Source organism: Bidens hawaiensis, unplaced genomic scaffold (genome assembly GCF_021521415.1).
Source record: "Bidens hawaiensis isolate Kalapana, Puna unplaced genomic scaffold, B.hawaiensis_p1.1 tig00028565_1, whole genome shotgun sequence".
Classification (NCBI taxonomy): domain Eukaryota; kingdom Viridiplantae; phylum Streptophyta; class Magnoliopsida; order Asterales; family Asteraceae; genus Bidens; species Bidens hawaiensis.
The window spans coordinates 247,344-269,105 of NW_027494681.1; the positions used below are offsets into that span (position 1 = coordinate 247,344).

The 21,762-nt window shown below is 36.0% G+C and overlaps 1 pseudogene; it reads right to left on the reverse strand.

Annotated features, from left to right (window-relative positions):
- Positions 1–8,418: 8,418 nt before the first annotated feature.
- Positions 8,419–12,972, reverse strand: LOC143577413 (arginine decarboxylase 1A, chloroplastic-like; annotated as a pseudogene).
- Between the last annotated feature and the right edge of the window lie 8,790 nt (positions 12,973–21,762).

A 21,762-nucleotide genomic window follows, 5' to 3' on the forward strand; every position in this document is an offset into this window, starting at 1 on the left:
CTGTACCCATTCCGGGGCAATGTTAACCCAGAAACACTTCTCCGGACTCAGATTGTGATATTGTTTAGAGTTCAGTAGTCAAAATTACTATTAGTTTGTTTTCCCCGTTTTGCGTGTCTAGCACGGTTATCCGTTTTTACGTTTCAAAAATGAGTTTGGTCACACGCGACCCGAAAATAGTTTTTGACTGATAATTTAATTAAAGTTGTGAAATTAGAGCTCGGTTTAGACGCCCCGATTGGCCGCGGGACCCGTTTCCGTCTTTAGTGCACCGGAAACCGTTTTATCGGATAAAATTACCCAAATCATCCGAATTATTTTCGGATGATTTATTTTTACTTGTTTAACTCAGTTATATGAAAATAGTTCATTTTTAGGGTTTTTATACACCGGTCAGCTCGTTTAGGCGAACTTTACCGGTTTACCCGTTTTAAACCTTAAAAGTTTGTTTTTATTTTCTTTTTAGCACAAATAATTATCCGTTTTGTCTCGGATCTTGAAATTTTGCACAAATCACTTTTTGACAGTGGGGAATTTTATAAAAATATTTCCAGAATTAATTTTTATATTTAAAATTTATTTATCTATTTTTAAACACCATTTAAACACTAAATATGTCGTAAATACCAAAAGATCTTAAAAAAATCCCAAATTTTTCCTGGATGACCCCTACCATCAAAATAGTCCCCTGTAATTTTTCCAGAACCAAAATCTCTTTTTACATGCCATTTTCACTAAAACCGAACTAGAAAACCCTAGAACTCGTTTAACCGAAAAGCCTACTTAGACTTCTCCAACAGACCTAAAATTTTGGGTGTGACTTTTACATGTTATAAAAAGATTATCTGGAATTTTCCAGAATTGTTCATGATATTTAACTATTTTTCACCATTTTTAGCCAAAACCGAGCATTAAATTCACCAAATATTCATCCTTTGTCCAAAAATTACCAAAATTTTACAGAACTCTTATTTTTATGTGTAGATCATCCCTGTGAAATTTCGTAGCCTAACTCTAAACGTACCACAATCTGTCCAAAACACTCATAACCGAACATAAACCGAATATACCTTTTGTTTTCCGCCACTACAAGCTACACACTCGTCTTTCCGCCTTATCTACCACTAAATACAAAACCTACAACCAACATACTACAATACCAAGCAAGTTACACTCACAATAAAGCCTCTTACACTATAGTTTCGGTTATTGTTTCAAAACTAAAGTTTAAACCGTAAAAATTCGTTTTTGGTTCGTTTAACTCCTTTCTTGGACCAAGATCCCTTGTATAACCCGTATACATCACTTGATCATGCAAGAATCGGTTTTCATCTTTGAAACCTCATTTTCTTGCAAATAAACTCAAGAAACGAAGATGGAAACGTAAATAACTCGACTTTTTACCTCGGTTTTCTTGCTAAAATCTCGGTTTTTAGTTCATGAAGTGGAGAGGAAGGAAAGATCTTGCAATGGTTTGATGTAAAAAAGAAATGAGAGGCTTGGGGAGGTTCCCTTGTTCCGATCGGGATGTAGGAGGGGTGGGGTGGGACCCACCTTTCCATTTCTAGCCACATGTTTGGATATTGAGAATCCGGATAATGTTTTGGATAATCTGGTTCAGTTCGTTTTTCGGTTAAATGTTTAATTCGGCTTAAAACGAGGCTAAAACGGTCGTTTTCGGCTTAAAAAAAATGAAATTTATAAAACCACTTTAAAAACTTTAAAAACTTAAACCATGGCATTTATTATCTTAGAACATCATATTATTAATAATTGCGCATCTTTTTCGGCTTGATCGATCGTCTCTTGCTCAGTTTGGTATTAAAGGTTTCGTTTAACGTACCGACATACCATTAAATCGAAAATTATTTTTTTGTGCTTATAATCACTTATCCCGAAGCTTTAATACTTCGTAAACATCGCTAAATGTTATATATCTCGTCTATAATGTAATCCTCGATTCATTCGGGCTTCAATAACCGTTAATCGGTTAATCGTATTTCCAATACGATTAACTGTATAATCGAGTATAATCCGTATTGTGAATCATACATACTCGTATAAACGCATTATAATTCATATATTCATTATTAAATAACACATAAGTAGTATATACCTGCTAGGGTATACCTGAATTTGCCGGAATCGTTACAGCTGTTCTGTTCTTCATTTTTCTGATATACAATATTTTAAGGTTTAAAAGTTTTCTAATCTCATATTCACTTTGATTATTGTTTGTTTTGAGTCTAGATCTTGCTTTAATCCATCTGTATTCATCAGATTCAAGAATTTTATTCTCAGATCTGAATATTTCTTAAATTTTGTCAAAATTTGAAGTAATTTTTTATTTTAAAAGCTTGATAAAAATACCAAAAATATTTTTGAACAAATGGATGACCAAGAATTGTCTACTAACAAAATTCCAAGACTGTTAGGTCAAGAAAAATATATCAAGTGGTATGTATTGTTTGAGGTTGTTTTTTGTTATAATGACACTGTGTTGTGGAATTCTATCAAAGCTGGTCCATATGTTCCCACTGAAGGTGCAAACAACAATCAGGTTCTAGAAAGACAAATGAAGAAAATGGATGAAAAATCCCTTTCTATGTTGAAATTGGGTTTGTCATGGGAAATATTGACAAGTGCGTACCATCACACAACTACAAAGGCAATGTATGATGCAGTGGTATAAATGTTTGAAGGCAACAAAATTAAAAGACATAAAGAAAGATAGGCTGAAGCAACAACTTAAAAGATTCAAGTTAAAGGAGGGAGAAAGGTTGAAATAAGTTTTTCAAAGATTAGTAGCAATTGTCAATGAAATTAGAACAACTGATCTTGCTATTACTGATTTTGATCTAAACAAGAAACTGCTTTGCTTATTATCTGGTGAATTGCATACATCAAGCAAGTTTATCAAAGAAAAGACAGTTTTTCCCAACTTCAAGCTTGATGATTTCATATGTTTTTTACAAGCTGTTGAACATTTAATTATTGAAAAACCACATGATTAATGAAGAGAAACCAAGTTTTCAAGTTGCAAATTCCCTAAGAGCTCCAATGAGAAATCTGCCAACCAAGAATCAACAACAAATTCCTATCATTGAAGAGCTTAGTGAATTTAATTCTAAAACTCCAAGGGTTTATGTGGCAAGCCAATCTGGGAGCCAATCTGGACAACAAAGATTTAATGACCAAATGATAGATGATGGTGATAGATATTCTATGACAAGTGGACATGCTCCATATGTTCCTAGAAACTCAAGTCAAGGAAATGAATATCAAGCCTTGTTATCTATGTTTAATGAATCCTATAATTCATTTGTGGCCAATAATTTGATTCACACCAGTGTTGTACAAGAAGATTTGGAACAAATTGATGCAGATTATCTTGAAGATATAGATTTAAAATGGCAAGTTGTCATGTTAGCTTGGAGAAGTAAGAGGTTGTACAACATGAGTGAAAGGTCTACATTCTCTAGTTCAAATGACATGATTGGATTTGATAAATCCAAGGAAATTTGTTACAATTGTCAACAACTGGTGTCACACCCTCAAAAACCACTAACGGAGTTTTAACGTCAGAGGGTGTGAACTTACAGGATCGGAATCATTAGTAATATCAAACATCATATTTACAGTTTTAAAAAACCACCAAGATAAACAAGTCTTAAGTAAAAGTGCAGAAGCGTAATATTGTAAAGTAAATAATTGGTGAGTTCACATGACGACTTAAAACACAGTTATCATGATAAAATTTAAAAGAAGTTAAAAACAATAGGGTTCAGAGAATGCATGTCCTATACCGCTCGCCCGCCTCGGCTACCTGAGATAAACTATCTAAAAGTTTCAACACAAGGTTGGCGAGTTCACAGGTTTACATAAATTAAGCGCTGCGTTTTAGCTATACCAGATAGTGTTAAGTCAATTATATATCAATAGGTAGCTAACCTATCAAGCATGTATTACTAAGTGTTCAACACTGAAGCTGACTGTTTATACGATTGCCTTGCCACCATGTCAACCACGACCATGGTAAATGGGTTAGCCAAAATTACACCCACTCGACCTACAGTCGAGTTTAGAGTTGGGTGGGGTTTGTCAAACCCTGTATTACTACTCAAAGGTGACTCGCTATTATCCAATATTAACCTGTTCGATGTTCAGAAGGACTTAGTTGGTTTGTTTGCCACTTAGCCTTACAAGTGATATATATAGACTAACAAAATCTAAAGCGTTGGAGTATGTTATCCCCCCTAATAAAAACGTTAAAGAGTAGAAGGGGCCGTGAAACTCACTGTTTGCGTAGTTAAAAAAAAGATCCGATAAAAGCGTGCGTCACAGAAATGCTCACTAGTGCTCTAAAAACAAGAATGAGATTTCTAAGTGTTTGAACTGCAAGTGAGTCTCTAGACTCGACACATAAAAGTTATGCATGAGATGTGTTCTTTTGTGAACACGTGTGACTCGACAAACACGTTGGTGATAAGTTACATGTGTGAACAGGTATAGTGCTTAGTGTTACCATGGTACATTATCAACAAATTATCTCCCATAAGGGCAAATATGTCAAACACATAGCAAACATCGATCAATTAACCACCTTTCATGTTAATTCAAGGAATACAACAGCTAAGTTTACCGAGACAGATTTTAACACGTCAAGATTCCTCTAATTAATAAGTAATATCATGTAAATAAAATCACCAAAACTCATCACAGAAGCAAAATTGAGTTAGATTTCTAAAAATATTTTTATTATATTTTTATCACATACGGTTTTCTCACAATGATCAAAACGACACACTAAGCACACCGCAGTCATTATCATGCGCAACAGAATGTTATTTACTATTCCCGTTGGATGGCTAATCCAATTAGTGCAAGGCCAATTGGGTTAGATTCCTCACTCAAGTTATTAACTTCCAGAAGTGGAATCAACTCAATTGGTCTTGTCATTTGTGAGATACATTAATTAGAAAACAGCCTACCAGAAGACTTCCCGAATTAGACTTGCACAACAGATTTGTAAATTAATAAAAACTAACTTTCACACGTCTAAAAATTTCAAACTCAGACACTTTAGAAACTATACTCGACTTACTACATCATAGAATCACTAATTACTTCAAAAAACATCATTACATTGAGTTATAGCCTTTTTAACATGCAATTATGAATCTGTCCAGCATCAGTTTTCATTAAAAACTCAACAAACTTTTAACCTATGAACTAACAATCATGCATACAACCCTAGAATATCAATAATCAACATGTTTAACAATTAGGGTTTATGACCATCATGTTCAATCATGCAATTAGTTGGTAGAATAGATTAGATATAGTGTTTAATTTACCTAGTTAGCCTCTTGGATCTTCAAAACAACTTGTAAACACCTTGTATGTATGTGTGTGTGGGTTCGATCGATCAAGAGAGGGGATTGGGGGGGGGGCATCCGTTGACCAAGAGAGGGAGGGAGGGAAAGGTTAGGGTTTATTATTTTAAGTTTTTTATATAATGATTAAATAATTACAAGTTACAACTAGCACCCTCAACTTTTATCTTGTGAAATTTTAGCATAACTTGTTTATTTTCTTCATGATATGAGGTTACACATGTAAGCATCAAGTAACACATAAACGTAACACATAATTATCAAATACTTGTTTATTATATTTATTATTTGTTCACCAACGGTTTGAGTCGACTCTTGTGTGTTTCGGTGAAACTCCGAAAGACTTCTTGTGTAACGATTTTCATGCGTTATTTAAACCCGAATTAAATGTAATGAGATATGCGTTAACTAGAATGACATAGTTCGTGTGATCTTGCGTTTGAATTAACGGAGTTCGTCCGTTAACCTGAAATTGACGAGTGTCACACCTGGTCACTTTGGGTGTCACATCATTCCCATGTTGACAGAATTTTCGTCCCGAAAATTTGTGTCACGTCGCGATGGCTGTCTGAAAAAGGCAAAAATTTTCAGTTTGTCACATCATCCCCCTGTAGAAAGAAATTTCATCTCAAAATTTAACTCATACCTTTGGTGTTTTCTGATGGGCTGTCAGTTTTTGCGGTTTTCTGTGCATGGTCACCCCTTCGAAAAAGGTGAGGATATTTTTCATCATTTGATCCTCACGTTCCCACGTGAACTCTGGTCCACATCTTGAGTTCTAACGAACTTTAACAATAGGAATCTTGCTTTATTTGAGTGTTTTGGTTTCCCAATCCAAAACTTCGGCTGCTTCTTCGATGAAGCGTAACTGTTCATCAACTTGCAACTAGCCCACTGTTCATCAACTTGCAACTCGCCCAAAGGGACTGCTAGTGTTTCGTCAGAAAGGCATTTCTTCAAGTTGGATACATGAAAACATTGTTTACGCCACTGAGTTCTGTTGGTAAATCCAATCGGTACTCTACCGGGACGATACGTTCAGTTATTCGAAATGGGCCAATGTATCGTGGATTTAGTTTGTTTCATTTCCCAAAACGAGCTACACCATTCCAAGGTGAGACTTATAGTAAAACCTTGTCATCCACTTGGAATTCAAGAGGTTTTCGGCGCTTTTCGGCGTAACTCTTTCGGCGATCCCGTGCTGCTGCCATGCGATTCCGGATTTGGATAATCTTTTCTGAGGTTTCAAGTACTAATTCGGGACCAATGATTTGGCTATCACCCACCTCTGCCCAGCAAAGAGGCGATCGAAAGCTTCATCCATACAATGCTTCATATGGCGCCGCTTTAATACTGGCGTAGTAGCTGTTATTATACGAAAACTCTACCAGGGGCAAATGGGGTTCCCAACTCTTTCCGAAATCCAACACGCATGCATAAAACATGTCTTCCAAAGTCTGAATGATGCGTTCACTTTGCCCATCCGTTTGAGGATGGTATGTTGTGCTCATATCAAGGCGGGTGCCTAGTGCGTTCTGTAGTGACTTCCAAAAGTTTGAAGTGAAACGGGAATCTCGATCAGATATGACTGAGACAGGAACTCCATGTCTAGACACTACTTCTTTCATGTAAACGCGAGTTAGTTATTCCATTTTGTCTGATTCCTTGATCGCTAGGAAATGCGCATACTTAGTCAACCGGTCAACAATCACCCAGATGGTATCGCATCCCGTCGGTGTTTTGGGTAAGCCTGTGATGAACTTCATGGAAATGTGTTCCCATTTCCACGTTGGAATTTCCGGTTTCTGTAACAGACCAAATGGTTTCTGATATTCCACCTTGACCCTTGTACAGGTTAAACATTTGCTCACGTAGGTGGCAATGTCGGCTTTCATGTTCGACCACCAGTAAAGTACCTTCAGGTCATGGTACATTTTGTCTGAGCCAGGGTGAATGGAATATCGGGACTTGTGTGCCTCGTCCATCACCAGATTTCTCAAGTCTCTGTATCGAGGGACCCAAATTTGGTTTTCGAAATATCGGACCCCGTCCGATTTGGTTTCAAGTTGCTTATCCATGAATCGCATGATTTCTTATGGGAGGTTATCGTCTTTCACAGCTTCGAGTTGAGCATCATGAATCTGATCAGGCAAGTTGGCATGAATTGTGAGTTGTAATGCTCGCACCCGTAAAGGATTAACGGTTTCCTTTCTGCTGAGAGCATCGGCCACTACATTGGCCTTGCCAGGGTGGTACTTGATCGGTGTAAATGGTGAATTTGGTACCGTACAATTAATGTCTCCATATCTTAAGGGCAAATACCAAAGCTTCTAGTTCCAAGTCATGGGTCGTATAGTTCTTCTCGTGTACCCATAGTTTTCGAGAGGCATAGGCTATAATCTTCTCAAGTTGCACTAGCACGCAGCCGAGACCCTGTAGCGATGCATCACAATGTACTTCAAAATTTTCTGTTCCCTCTGGGAGGGCTAGGATAGGCTCGCTACAGAGTTTTTTTCCAAAGTTGGAAGGCAGACTACTACGCATCACCCCAATTGTACTTAGTACCCTTGTGTGTCAGTGCGGTGAGGGGTTGAGCAATCTTCGAAAATCCCTCGATGAAATATCGGTAGTAGCCAGCTATTCCTAGGAACTGTCGCACCTCAGTCGGAGTCTTAGGTACTTCCCAGTTTTTGATGGCCTCTACCTTGCCTAGATCGACATGGATACCATCCTCATTGATCACGTGTCCTAAGAAGTGAACCTCACGAAGGCAAAATTCGCATTTCGAGAGCTTAGCGTACAGTTGTACCTTCTTTGGTAATTCTAGGATTAACCTCAGGTGTTCTTCATGGTCGGTCACGTTCTTGGAGTAGACGAGGATGTCATCAATGAAAACAATAACAAACTTGTCGAGGTACGCCTTGTATAATCTGTTCATGAGGTCCATGAGATCTGGTTACCATCAATTAAGGGTGCGCGGAGAAGACATTTCAAAGACGACATTCACAACTCGGTATAGTCACTATGAGTTTTCAGTTATGCCCTCACTGCATATAATTAGATGTTTAACGGACTTTTGATCGCAAACGTGTTTAACCGCGTGAACAACCGCAGCTGTGTACTCGTAGAGAGTGTAAATAACCGAGAGATCCGAATCGAAGGACTTTGAACCGTCGTAGTCGATCCCATGACTTTCATCGAAGCGCTGAGGTGGAGCAGTTCGGTGTATATATGTGCCTCTGCGACCCCGTCCGTAAGCAAAGCGGTGGACGGGATCTGAGAACCTATATGGAAATGCAGAAGCTGAAGGCAATCGAACATACCAAATTTTTCGAGCTTTTTCACGACTCGAAGAATTTGCATTGTTGTAAGGCCGAATTTACCATTTTTGCCCGAAGTTGATCCGAAATGACCCAAATGTTTGGTACGGAGCTTCGCCCGAACACCAACAACAGGAAGAACGCCGAGTTTTCGACTCATGTCGATAACATAATCCAGTTCTTCCTCCTGTTGGGGAACAATAACCGTGTTTAATTAAAGTATACGAGCGATAATGGCAAGGGAGACGTATTCTTCATTTTTGAAGCCATTACAAATCAGTAAAGATTCAGAACTTCCTTTGCATAGGCAGGTCATAGCTAGCAGTAGCTCCGGTTTCGATCCAGCTTCCAACCCGAAACCGAACGGTAATCCGAATCTAACAATGTCCTCCACAACAAACCGGTCCTGATTACATTTCTTAGGATAAACACCTTGATAACTTGAGCCATAAGTTTGAGCGTCTAACGCGGTATTAAACACGAATTTGATCGACTCGAGGCGGTTTCTGAAAACATCTGGAACCGGATGATTAAGGGAAGCGGTAACTCGAGGCCTCCGTCATCCGAAACCTTTTTCTAAACTTTGATGAGATCAATCTCCTGATGGTCCATGTTTGAGGTTCCATGCGGACAAACGGCCACGTTGCCGGAGGAATTGACGTAAAAGTAAGGCGCGCCCCATCCGTTTATGCGGTACACACCCGCGGAGCGACCCGGTGACCAAAGGTTTCTAACGACGACACGGGGAAATGGCTCCGTGGCGGGAAGAGATGAAGGCGGGGCGTTAACGCAACACGCGAGGGCCGGTATCTCTTCCCTGACGACCGAAGAACAAGAAGGTTATATGATTTGATGGTTGTGATTGTGCAAACCTCCTAAAGTTGAGATGAAGCCATCAAAATTAAAATTTAAATAATCTAAGTTCTCAATTGACCACCCAAACACTAATTCCACCATTCAAAATAAAACAAATTAAAACTTATGATTTATGAAGAATGAGAATTCCATGAGAGTTGATGGCTCTTTATATTGAGCAGTACAAGGATTACATTCTCTTTACCATACCCAAAACCATTACATACAGACCTCCGTACAATATCAGAAGCGTATTATACAAGTTTATCAGCAGAAGTACTATAACTGGATCTAGAAAGAGAACATATTCTGAAATAAGTGAGTATACACATTTTGTTGCAGGTGGTATAAACATACATATATTTTTAACATACATGACATAGTGTAGAATATCACCTTTAAAGCTTTCCTTCAAATATTTCATTACTCTATTAAAGCAACCCAATATTGTCATATTGTCAAATGGTATTTAATTAGTTTATCCATCTTGGTTGTCACTTCATTAATTTTTCTAAAATACAATACAATTTTCACCTAATTGTCTTTTTATTTTATTTAAAATTCATCAAAATAGCCAAAGAAACACTGACCGGATTAGACCACAAATTATTTTCCGACATGTTTCCTTTTCTAATTCCATCTCCATTAACCCTAATCTCACACACTCTATGGTTTTTATCTTTGACGGTCTGAGTCGCCTATCATCTCAATCGCAAACACGTTAATTCCGAACCTACATTTTAATTCTATGTCAAGATTACTCCAAATCCATCAATATGTTTCTGATTATTTAGGGTTTGTAGATTCTATTGATTAAATCATAAATAAAAGGAATATTGATTTGAAACGGGTGATTGTTGATATGCTATTTATTATTATTATTAGTTTTTTTATCGTATTATACGATTTCGTGTATATGAAGATTACTCTATATCCAAAAATCTTTTTATCACAATTTAGGCTTTGTGGATTCAATCGATTTAGGGTATAAAGTATGTCTCTTTCATGAATTCGGTGTATCGGTGATTCAGGTATATGGTGTCTAAGAAGAAGTATATCATGAAATCGATTGGTAATGCTTTGTAAGTTTTGATTATATCGTTGACTTGGTTATCCCCTAATTGTTTGTTTAGGGTTTAGATTGAATTTGAATAAAAATATCGAATTTAAGTCATTTTTTTATTTAGGTAACATTAACAAAAAAAAAATTGAGTACTGACACTAATACTAACATTAAATATTCAATAACTTGTTTAATTCAAGTATGTTGGTTTCAATCAATTCTTAACTACAAGACTTTACATCAAATAATGTAATTGTAAAAAAAAACAATGGTTGCTCAAATTAAAATACGTTTTGCCTTAATTTATACATATTACTATTACAACTAAAACCATTGACTCTTATTCTTCCTTAATGTCGGTCCCTCAACACTCAGCTGGATCTTAATCAATGATGTCATAACTCACACAGATTACCCGTGTTGACAAGAGAGTTAATGACGGGTTGCTATATTTAGAAAGATATCCGTTTGTTAAAGGCGGAATCAATAACAAACATACGGTTGCAATGAATAATCAAAGATAGAGAGGCACACTCAGGATTCACTCAAAGGATTTCCATTTATATCATATTAGAATCATACAGACGGATAATCGATTTAGGGTTTTCTAGGAATCCTAAGACAGCCGTCACACAATATTCTCTCAATAAATGAGTCAGTCTTATCCGTATTGTGTGTTCTGCCTCTCCTCCCGTGTCCTTTTTTCGGCGGCGTGCCCTAAATATTCTATTTATAGGCCTGTCAACCTAGGACAGCTGTCATTCCTTCTAGAAACCCTATCCGATAATACATATTCAAATTACATATTCAAAAATGAACTAAGTGTAAAACAAGTCTTCCGGGTAGGCTTTTCATTAATCTTCAGTCTCTGAGTACGCAGTGTACTCGGCTTTCCTTCAGACTTGGTAAACATAGAAGTGTACTCGGGATCAGTTTCCGGGTAGACTTTACTTAAAGAATATTTTACCAAGTAAAATACTCACCGAGTAGACTTCAATCTTCTTGAATTTATCAGACTTTGCCCGACAACTCCTTACGAGCAACCCTGTTCTTCTATGATCCTGTTCGACTCTTTGTCATTGAATAACTTATTAGCAAAATGTACTCGGGAATCACTGTACCTTGCTTGAGTTGAACCTTACTCGATATAACTTAGATATATTCCCTTAACTCATCAAGTATACTCGGACCATACTTAATTATAAATACCTTGCCCGGTCTTCCAATTACTTGGCTTCTTGGACATGGTTGACCAACCCTTACTCGGAAGAGTAAAATACTTCGTCTTGAAGAACAAACCTGCTTGACAAAGTGAACCTTGCTCGGAGATACCAAATCAGTGATCCCTACTCAGGAATGCACTAAATAGCATACATTGCCCGGATATCCACTTAAGAAGACTATTTGAAGTAAACCTTGCCCGGGAGGCAAAATCTCATACTCGGCTAAGTAAAAGCTTGCTCGGAACCCAAGATGTGCTCGGATTCAATACTTAGCAGTTTCTGAGGAGGTTGAGAAGATTCCAATCTTCCATAATCTTCATTTAGGTCAAATCTCCTCATTTGGGTCAAACTCTTGATCCAACAATCTCCCCCTAGATTGGAACACCTCAGCTGGCCCAAAACACTCTATGGTTACTTACACTCAGCAAAATACACATCAAATTAAAAGTCAAATTTCATAATCAAATTACATAAACAAAATTACATATTCAAAAGTGTCCGAAGACATTACAAAACAAAGCCTAATCTTGAAATTCTTCATTTCAGCCAGAGATGCTTGTTTAATTTTCTTGCTCAACCAAGAATCTTAAAAGTTCTGATTGCTTAGGACTTGTAGGCCTTTGCCTTTCTTTGTAATCAGAGAGATACAGTGCTGCAATCACATTCAATTGCCATAGATTGAATTTTCTGAAGTTATTTTTAGAGAAGATCTTCACAATCTCTCCATTTTCCATCATAACATTCAGATGTTCAGTCCTGGAATCATAGAATATTCCACTTGGCATAACATTGTGGTTGACTGAAGGGTTTTTGGCTTTTACAGCAACCTTGACAAAGGGTTTATCCATCTTCAAGTGCATCTGCTTTGGTTTTTCCTGAGTAGTCACAGACATCTTCCTTTTCTTTGTTTTGTTCTGTTTTGAGATCAAGGATGTTGTCTGTTCGCAGAATTCCTCTACTTTGGATTTCCCTTTCATTGTCATCCTTGATAGATCAACCATCTTTTTGGATATTCCTTTGTTCTTACCAACCAGAGACTGAGCGGCTTCCTTCTTTAAGTTCAGCTGTTGTTCTTTCATTTTCTTGAAGTTGCTCAAAATCTCTCTTCTTGTCATCACTTTTACATAATCAAAAGGAATTCCATTCTTAACCAAAAATTTTGGTTTACCACCATATTTGCTTAAGAATTTTTGAATTTCCACTTCTTGTTCCAAATCATCTTTCAATTTCAAACCTTTTAGTTCATTTTCTTGAATATTCTTTTCTTTACTTAAAGCCTTTGAAATCTTGTCAATGACAATGTCTAGTTTCTCCTTTATCTCTTTCTCTGGTTCTTCTTGCTTAATTAGTTTGAGTATAGAGACTACCACACCATTTGGAATTTCTTGATCATTCAAGCATTTTTCAATCAGTTCTTGAGGCACATCCTTCTGATTAACCTTCTTCACTTCATCTTTTAGCCTTTTCTCATCTTCAAACATTTTCAGCAAGTTTTCTTGTTCTTCAAAGTCTTTATCAGACATCATTTGACTCAGAAATTCTCTGTCATGAATTTCTGTCATCCTTTGTACATAGACTCTTTTGGCTTCTGATTCAGATTCATTCATTTCTGAGTCCATTGTATTTTCCTTCTGAGAATTTAAAGTCTGAACTTTATCATCCTCTTGAGCAATTTATTTCCCTTTCAATTTCTTTCTTTCCTCAAGATCTTTCTTTTCATCTTCTGTAACATTGTCAGCTTCATCATCTGAGCTGTTCTTTTTATAAATTGAGAGAAGCTTCAGCGAATTCTCCCCCTAATTCAGTACTTTCTCCCCCTGTTTTGGGGCAGCTGAGATCTTCTCAACCTCAGTAATTAGGGTTTGAACTCGTTGCAATGCTTTCTTCAGTTCTTCAAAAAGATGATGTTTGTAGGAATTGTAATTACTTGGAGTTGGATCCATTGTTGATTTTCTATTATATCAATGAACACACAATTATCAATTAGATCCAAAAAAAATATTAAAGTACAAATAATATGTCAATTCAAACCGTTGTCTTGAATGATATAGAAATCTGCACAAAAACACAAATGTGAGTTACTCTTGAAATGTGAAGTTTCAAAATTTTAATAGCATATGTAGGTCTTCATTTAATGAGAGTTAAGTCAAATGTAAGGTACATATCTGTAGCTTTATCAGAAAAGAGTTATGAATAAAGGTCTGCATATTTTGCTTTTCTTCAACATGTCAGATAAAGCGAGAGATTTTAAAAGTGTTTTGTCTTTTATCTCATAAGTTTCTTATCTAATTCAAGAATGATTTGCTTTGTGATACCAGATTTGCAGTGGAAGGAGAGAGAGGGAAATAATGTTGAAAAATTTGCCTAACTCCCTCTTTTATACCTTTTGAAAGTGGGTTTTAAATGCTTTTTGTCATTTTGTGAAATCTTAGCTGTCAACCAGTAACATTATCCACTTGATATATTAAAACTTTTAATTTCATTTAAGTTCATAAGACCTTATTCGAAACATTAATATATCCAAAGTCTACTCGGTATACTTCCACATACAAACCTTACTCGGTCAAACTTTGCTTGAAAATTTTCATTTTTGAATATAAAAAGTTTGCCCGAATTCGTCTAGTTATAAACCTTGCTCGATCAAGTAAATTAATTTAAAGTTAAGACAATAATGAAGAAAAGCTTACCCGAAATACTAGATTTCTTGAGAAATTAATCACAAGGCAAATAATCAAGTATAATCATCAAATACACATCCTTACTAAGAATCAATTAAGATTCCCACATAGATTTCTCAATTTCAAATTAAAACTTATCTACCATGAACCCTCATAAGAATCATAATCAATTAACATATTCAATCAACACATTCATTCAAGTATGCTTGAAAACATAGTGTGCTCGAGCAATCTTTCTGGAGAATAGTGTGCCCGAACAACAATCGTATGCAAAGTATACCCGAATAACCTTCATATAGTACAAAGTGTGCTCGGAAAGAAATTCTAGCAGACAGTGTACTCGGAAAATTAAGTTTTTGAAATTACCAAGTATATTGAAGGAACACAAGTGTGCCCGAAATATAAAGTGTGCTCGGAAAACAAGGTTTGCCCAAAAACACTTGTAATTTCAAAGAAATCATACACATATCACAGAGCATGCTCGGAATGAAATTAAACACATAAACATTTAAGTGTGCTATAGTCTAAAATTTCATAGAGCTTGCCCGAAAATCTTATGTTAGCACTAAGCTTGCTAGGATAAACACATTCAATCATCAGGTATGCCGAACATCAATCTTATTCAAAGTATACCCGAAAAAAAATAAATAAATAATGACAGACTTAAAAAGTAACATCTAAGCGTGCCTGGAAAGATTAACAAACTTTTCTTAACAACGTATTCACACAAATTACAAAGCTTACTCGGTGTACTAACTTAAGTTCACAAGGTTTGCTTGGAATCACAATCAGCAAATAACATGCATAGCTTGCCCGAAACAAGAATTACTTGTTAAAAGCTAATTATAACAACACATAATCATCTCAAGACTTCAAGCCTGCTCGGGAGATGAGTACAACAGTGTACTCTACCCGGTAAGTGTAACCACTTCAAAGCATGCCCGAAAATCATAAAGTTAGTCAAAAATGACTAAGCTTACTCGGAAAGGTTGAAAACTATCAAACGTTACCCGAAATAACGTATTCACACATAAACAAGTCAAAAATGACTAAGCTTACTCGGAAAGGTTGACAATTATCAAACCTTACCCGAAACAACGTATTCACACATAGAAAAGTCAAAAATGACTAAGCTTACTCAGAAAGGTTGACAATTATCAAACCTTACCCGAAACAACGTATTCAAACATAAACAAGTCAAAAAATGACTAAGCTTACTCGGAAAGGTTGACAATTATCAAACCTTACCCGAAACAACGTATTCACACATAAACAAGTCAAAAAATGACTAAGCTTACTCGGAAAGGTTGACTTACTCGGAAAGGTTGACAATTATCAAACCTTACCCGAAACAACATATTCACACATAATCAACTGTTTTGTACTCGGAAAGGTTGTAAATCATTAAACCTTACCCGAAAATACATATTCAAACAGTTTGTGCTCGGGAAGGTTATAAAGCATTAAACCTTAACCGAACTTACATATTCAACCTTTTTAGGCTAAATGCAACACTTTTTGACTTAAACCACTTTGTCAAAATATATTTTTCATTTCAGATCATAGTTTAAGAGCAAATGGTGCATTTAGAGATCAAATTTCAGTTATATTTCTTTTCAAAACAATTTCTTCCTTTTACTGAAAAGATCTCAAGAATGGGATCATATTGACTAAGTAGCTATCTCAATAATTCACTCTCAGCATTATTATGACAACTTAGATAGGTTAACAGCATGTATAAACTTAGCATGAATTTCATCTCTTTGGTGATATAATTTAGGTTCATTTAAAGCATAATGCATTAATGGTCAACATTGTGCAATGATGCCTCATATCTCGCCTCAAAGCTTATTTGGCTTTCCCCAGATCACCCCAATTTGACTCCAACCTCCTGTATTTGGTCAAAAATATTTTTGTATGACAGAACTTATTGTATTTTTTGTATTTTTAGATTCAAACATATCTAGAGGTTGAACGTTGGACTTACAGTTAGAAACATGCCTTTCATTCAAGATGAGACAGATTTTGTCAACATCTTTGTAGTTCTTGTTGTAACCCTCTTGTTTGATAAAATATTTAAAACACTTATCAACTTTTGGTTGATTTATTCATTCTTCCCCTTGTTTTTGATATTTTCTCAAATTTTCTTAATGTATGTTCCTTGTCATATTTAAAGATGTTTCATTTTTGGTTGACCAAATAACAACAGGCTCGTGTATGACTGGGTAATCACTTTTCTGCCATATAATTCGGAGAGATTTATCTTGAGACATGCAAAAACAACTATGCATCTCCACATAAAGATTAGCATATTCATTATGTTTATATCACCTTAGATTTTACATCACCATGGGAAAGCAACCATGCATGTTAATGACTATACTAAGGTCTTTTTAGCCTAATAATTCCATATGATCAGCTAAGTAGTCAATGTACTATCATTTCCCATAAATCCAGTTTAATATTCAATCACCCCAATATCTCTTCATTGTCAGGTTAATGGCTATCCTGTTTGACCAAAAGTGGTCAACAGGACCAAACATACATGTGAATATATGTCCTTTCAAAGTCAAAGCTATTGACATAGTTTTAAGTGAATGAATAAGAAACAAGTCATAATTGCCCAAAATGCATTCAGTTTTCAGGTCAATGGCTATCCTTTGAATCTATAGAGATTTAAGGACCAAACATACACAAGTGCATGTCCTTCCAACTGGGCAAATGACATAGTTTTCAGCAAAAACAACTACTTGAGACTTTTTTTTAAAAAAAATCATTCTTTTAAGCTTCTTGAAAGCTTGAACTGAATAATCTTATCATATCTCAACACCATTAATCAACTTGCTCATGTTTTGATCAAAATAAAGTATTTATGCAAAATTCATTATAAAATTCATTGAATCACTTAATTTTGACATAAAACACATTTTGGCATAAACAGTTGAATCACATAATCAAATCTAATCATTCTTAACATCATCAAGAAAACAGACTGTACTAACATTCAATGTCTATCCTATCTTAACAACATCAGAAGATCAGATGAAGCACATATTCAAGTAACCATAAACATGTAATTACTTATGACATCAGATAAGTATTTAATTTCACCCAAACAGATCAAACTACTTATCATAACATCAGATCAGTTAACATGGTAGTCAAGAATTATCATCAATTTCAAACAAATTGCAGAAATATTTACTTAAGCACCTATCAATTAACTTCAAAACAGTGACATATTCAAGACATATTCAATCAACATTCAGTTGAAACATATTCAGAACATATTCAAAACATATTCAATCAACATTCAGTTGAAACATATTCAGAACATATTCAATCATATTCAAAACATATTCAGTGACATACTCAGTGACGTACTCAGTAACATATTCAGCAACATATTCAGCAAGTGTGACCGCTTCTAAATTTTTCAGATAGCACATAGAGGTACACAACCAAGCACACATCCTTAATCAGATTTCATCAGAGTTGATCATCCCCGGGGCTTTCAAAAGAAAGTTGAACCTGGTTCTGTCAAGTGGTTTGGTGAATAGGTCAGCCAAGTTATCACTTGTATCAACTCTTTTCATTTCAATCAGACCTTTTTCACTGCAATCTCTGATGAAGTGATGTTTGATTTCAATGTGCTTAGTCTTAGAATGTTGCACAGGATTCTTAACAGTAAAATATGCAGCAGTATTATCAATCAGAATAGGGGTGTTTAGAAAATTCAAACCATAATCCAGCATCTGATTTTGAATCCAGAGAACTTGTGCACAGCAGGCAGATGCAACAACATATTCAGCTTCTGCAGTGGAGATTGATACTATAGTCTGTTTTTTGCATTGCCATGACACTAGCCTTTCACCTAAAAACTGGCATCCCCCTGAGGTTGACTTTCTGCTCATGTTACACCCATCATAATCACTGTCTGTATAAGCAAGCAGATCAAAGGTTTGATTCTTAGGATACCAAATTCCTAAGTCTGGTCTTCCTTTCAAATATCTGAATATTCTTTTCTCAACATTCATGTGGGAGACTTTTGGATTTGACTGGAACCTTGCACATACACACACAGCAAACATGATATCTGGTCTTGTTGCAGTCAGATACATCAGAGATCCAATCTTGGCTCTGTATTCATGTTCATCTACTGACTCCCCCTTTTCATCAGCAATCATCTTTTATTTGGTGTCCATTGGAGTTGAAGCAGTCTTGTAATCATGACAGTTGAACTTGTTCAAAATGTCCTGCACATATTTAGTTTGATGAATGAAGATCCCTTCAGCCTTTTGTAGAACTTGCAGTCCCAGAAAGAAGTTCATTTCACCCATGGAACTCATGCTATACTTGGATTTCATCACCCCTTCAAACTCCAAACACATAATTTCATTTGTAGATCCAAAGATGATATCATCAACATAGACTTGTAAAAACAACAAATCTGACCCCTTTCTTTTGTAGAAGAGTGTCTTGTCAATGGCTCCCCTTGTGAAACCATTTTCAAGTAGATGAGTAGATAGCTCATCATACCATGCTCTAGGAGCCTGATGCAGTCCATAAAGGGCTTTTTTTAACTTGTACACCCTGTTTGGATACATGGGATCCTCAAAACCTGGTGGCTGAGCTACATACACCTCTTCATCAATCTTTCCATTTAGGAATGCAGATTTAACATCAAGCTGGAATACTCTAATGTTCTTTGAGGCAGCATATGCAAGGAAAATTCTTATGGCTTCCAGTCTTGCAACTGGTGCAAATACTTCCTCAAAGTCTATCCCTTCTTCTTGAAGACATCCCAGTGCTACAAGTCTAGCTTTGTTTTTAATCACTAAACCCCTTTCATCCCTTTTGTTTCTGAAAACCCACTTGGTTCCAATTGCATATCTGTCATATGGCTTTTCTACAAGATCCCACACATGTAGATCTCTAAACTGTGCCAATTCCTCTTGCATTGCCTCTACCCAACTATTGTCTTTTAAAGCTTGAGCAATGTTCTTTGGTTCTATTTGAGATAGAAAGCAAGAGTACAGACAGATGTTTGCTATCTCAGAATGACTCCTTGTAACTCTTTCATGCAAGTCACCAATGATATTTTCAGCAGGATGATTCTTTTCAACAGTAGGAGTTTGTATTATCATATTTGTAGATAAATTTGTGTCAAGATTTGTTTCATTGAGTTCAGGTTCTTCAATGATCAAATCAGCTTATGCATCATGAAACTGTGGTGCTTCCTCATTGTGTTGTCCAGAAGTAGATGCACCATTGTTTCCCATATTCAAATTTGGAATAAGTCTTGAAATCTTTCTGTGGTGACAGCTTCTTCATTTGATTGGTTGCTTGTGTCACTCTCATTCTGAACTTGATCATTCTGTACATATGGACTGTCTTGATTGTTCATAGCCTGATCCTGTTCAATGACCTTGCTGGAGGAGCTGTTCACAAAAGTGTATTCCTTTTCTTTTCTAGCAACCTTTTTCCACAATTCTTCTAAGTCCAATTCTTTCTTCTTATTCTCTGCAAGTACACTGGTCTTGTAGAATGAATCATCAAAGTCTTCAGAATAAATCTTGAATGACTTTATAAATTTCTCATGATCAAACAGCCATTCTGCACCACTGACTGTGTTGAACTGATTCTCATTATAAATGATGTCAGAAGACTCTATCACACTCATGTGATCTTTCACATATACTCTGTATGCCTTTGAGTGAGTAGAATATCCAACAAAGAAACAATCTAGTGACTTAGTTTGAAACTTGTTCAAATAATCTCTAGTGTTCAAAAGAAAACATTTGCAACCAAAGGGCTTGAAAAACTTTATGTAAGGCTTTCTATAATTGAAAATTTCATATGGAGACTTGTTATGCCTTTTGTTTACAAGCACCCTGTTTTGAACATAACATGCTGTATTGATTGCTTCAGCCCAAAAAGTGACAGGCAAATTTGCATCTGCCAACATGGTTCTGGCAGCTTCTATCAAAGTTCTGTTTCTTCTTTCTCCACTCCATTTTGTTCAGGAGTTCTAGGAGCTAAAAATTGCTGAAATATCCCTTTCTGTGTGCAAAATTCTTCCATAACTCCATTCTTGAACTCTGTACCATTGTCACTTCTCATCATCTTGACTTTCTTATTCAGCTTGTTCTCAATCATTGTGACACAACCTTTAATCAACTCAGCAGTCTCATCTTTGGTACTTTGGAAATAAACCCAAGTATATCTTGAATAGTCATCAATGATCACCAGACAATATCTCTTCTTTCCAATACTTGGCACACTCACAGGACCAAAGAGATCCATGTGAAGTAACATAAGTGGTTGATCAATTGAATTGATGAGCTTTGTCTTATGAGTAGACTTGTGTTGTTTTCCCTTTTGACATGACTCACAATGATCATCTAACTTGAATTCTCTTGTAGGTAAACCAATCACATGTTCACCTTTGTCCAGTCTGTTCATGTTCTTCAAGTTTACATGACACAGTTTCCTATGCCACAATTTAGATTCATTTTTAGTGGCTTTGGAAACAAAACATGCTCCTCCTCTTGAAATGGCTTCTTTCATATTCAACTCATACAAGTTTCCATTTCTTGGTGCCATCATCATAATCATTTCAGGTGGAATTACAAACTCAAGTTTTAAAATTAAACAGTGTGAATCATCAAAACTAACTTTGTAACCTTTATCACACATTTGTGATATGCTCAGCAGATTGTACTGAATACCTTCAACATGAAATACATTATCAAATGAGACTTTCCCATTTGTTAAGATTCCTTTTCCACCATTCTCATCACTCCCAAAAGCTACTGGACCTTCATACTTCTCTTCATAGTTGACAAGAGACCTCTTGACATAAGTCATGTGCCTAGAACAACCACTATCCATATACCATATGTCATTAAGAGGAGTGGACTGTTCCTGCACATACAGAGAAAATTTGATTAGTTATGTGATGAAGTGCAAGTCTTATCAACTTGCATCTCATCAGATTCAGTTTTAGTCACAGCTTGGGAAGTAAGTGTTGTTGGTTTATGATCTTCATTAGCCAATTCTAAATTGTCTGAATGATCAATTACATAATCACACTCTCTTGAAGTTTTGACAAGTGAGGTTGGACACAGGTATTCAGCTGAGTCAGTGACATACTCCTGTATCACATAGTCATTCATCTCAGAGTAGTCTCTTACATCAGCAATTTGTTCAACCTTAGTCTCAGTC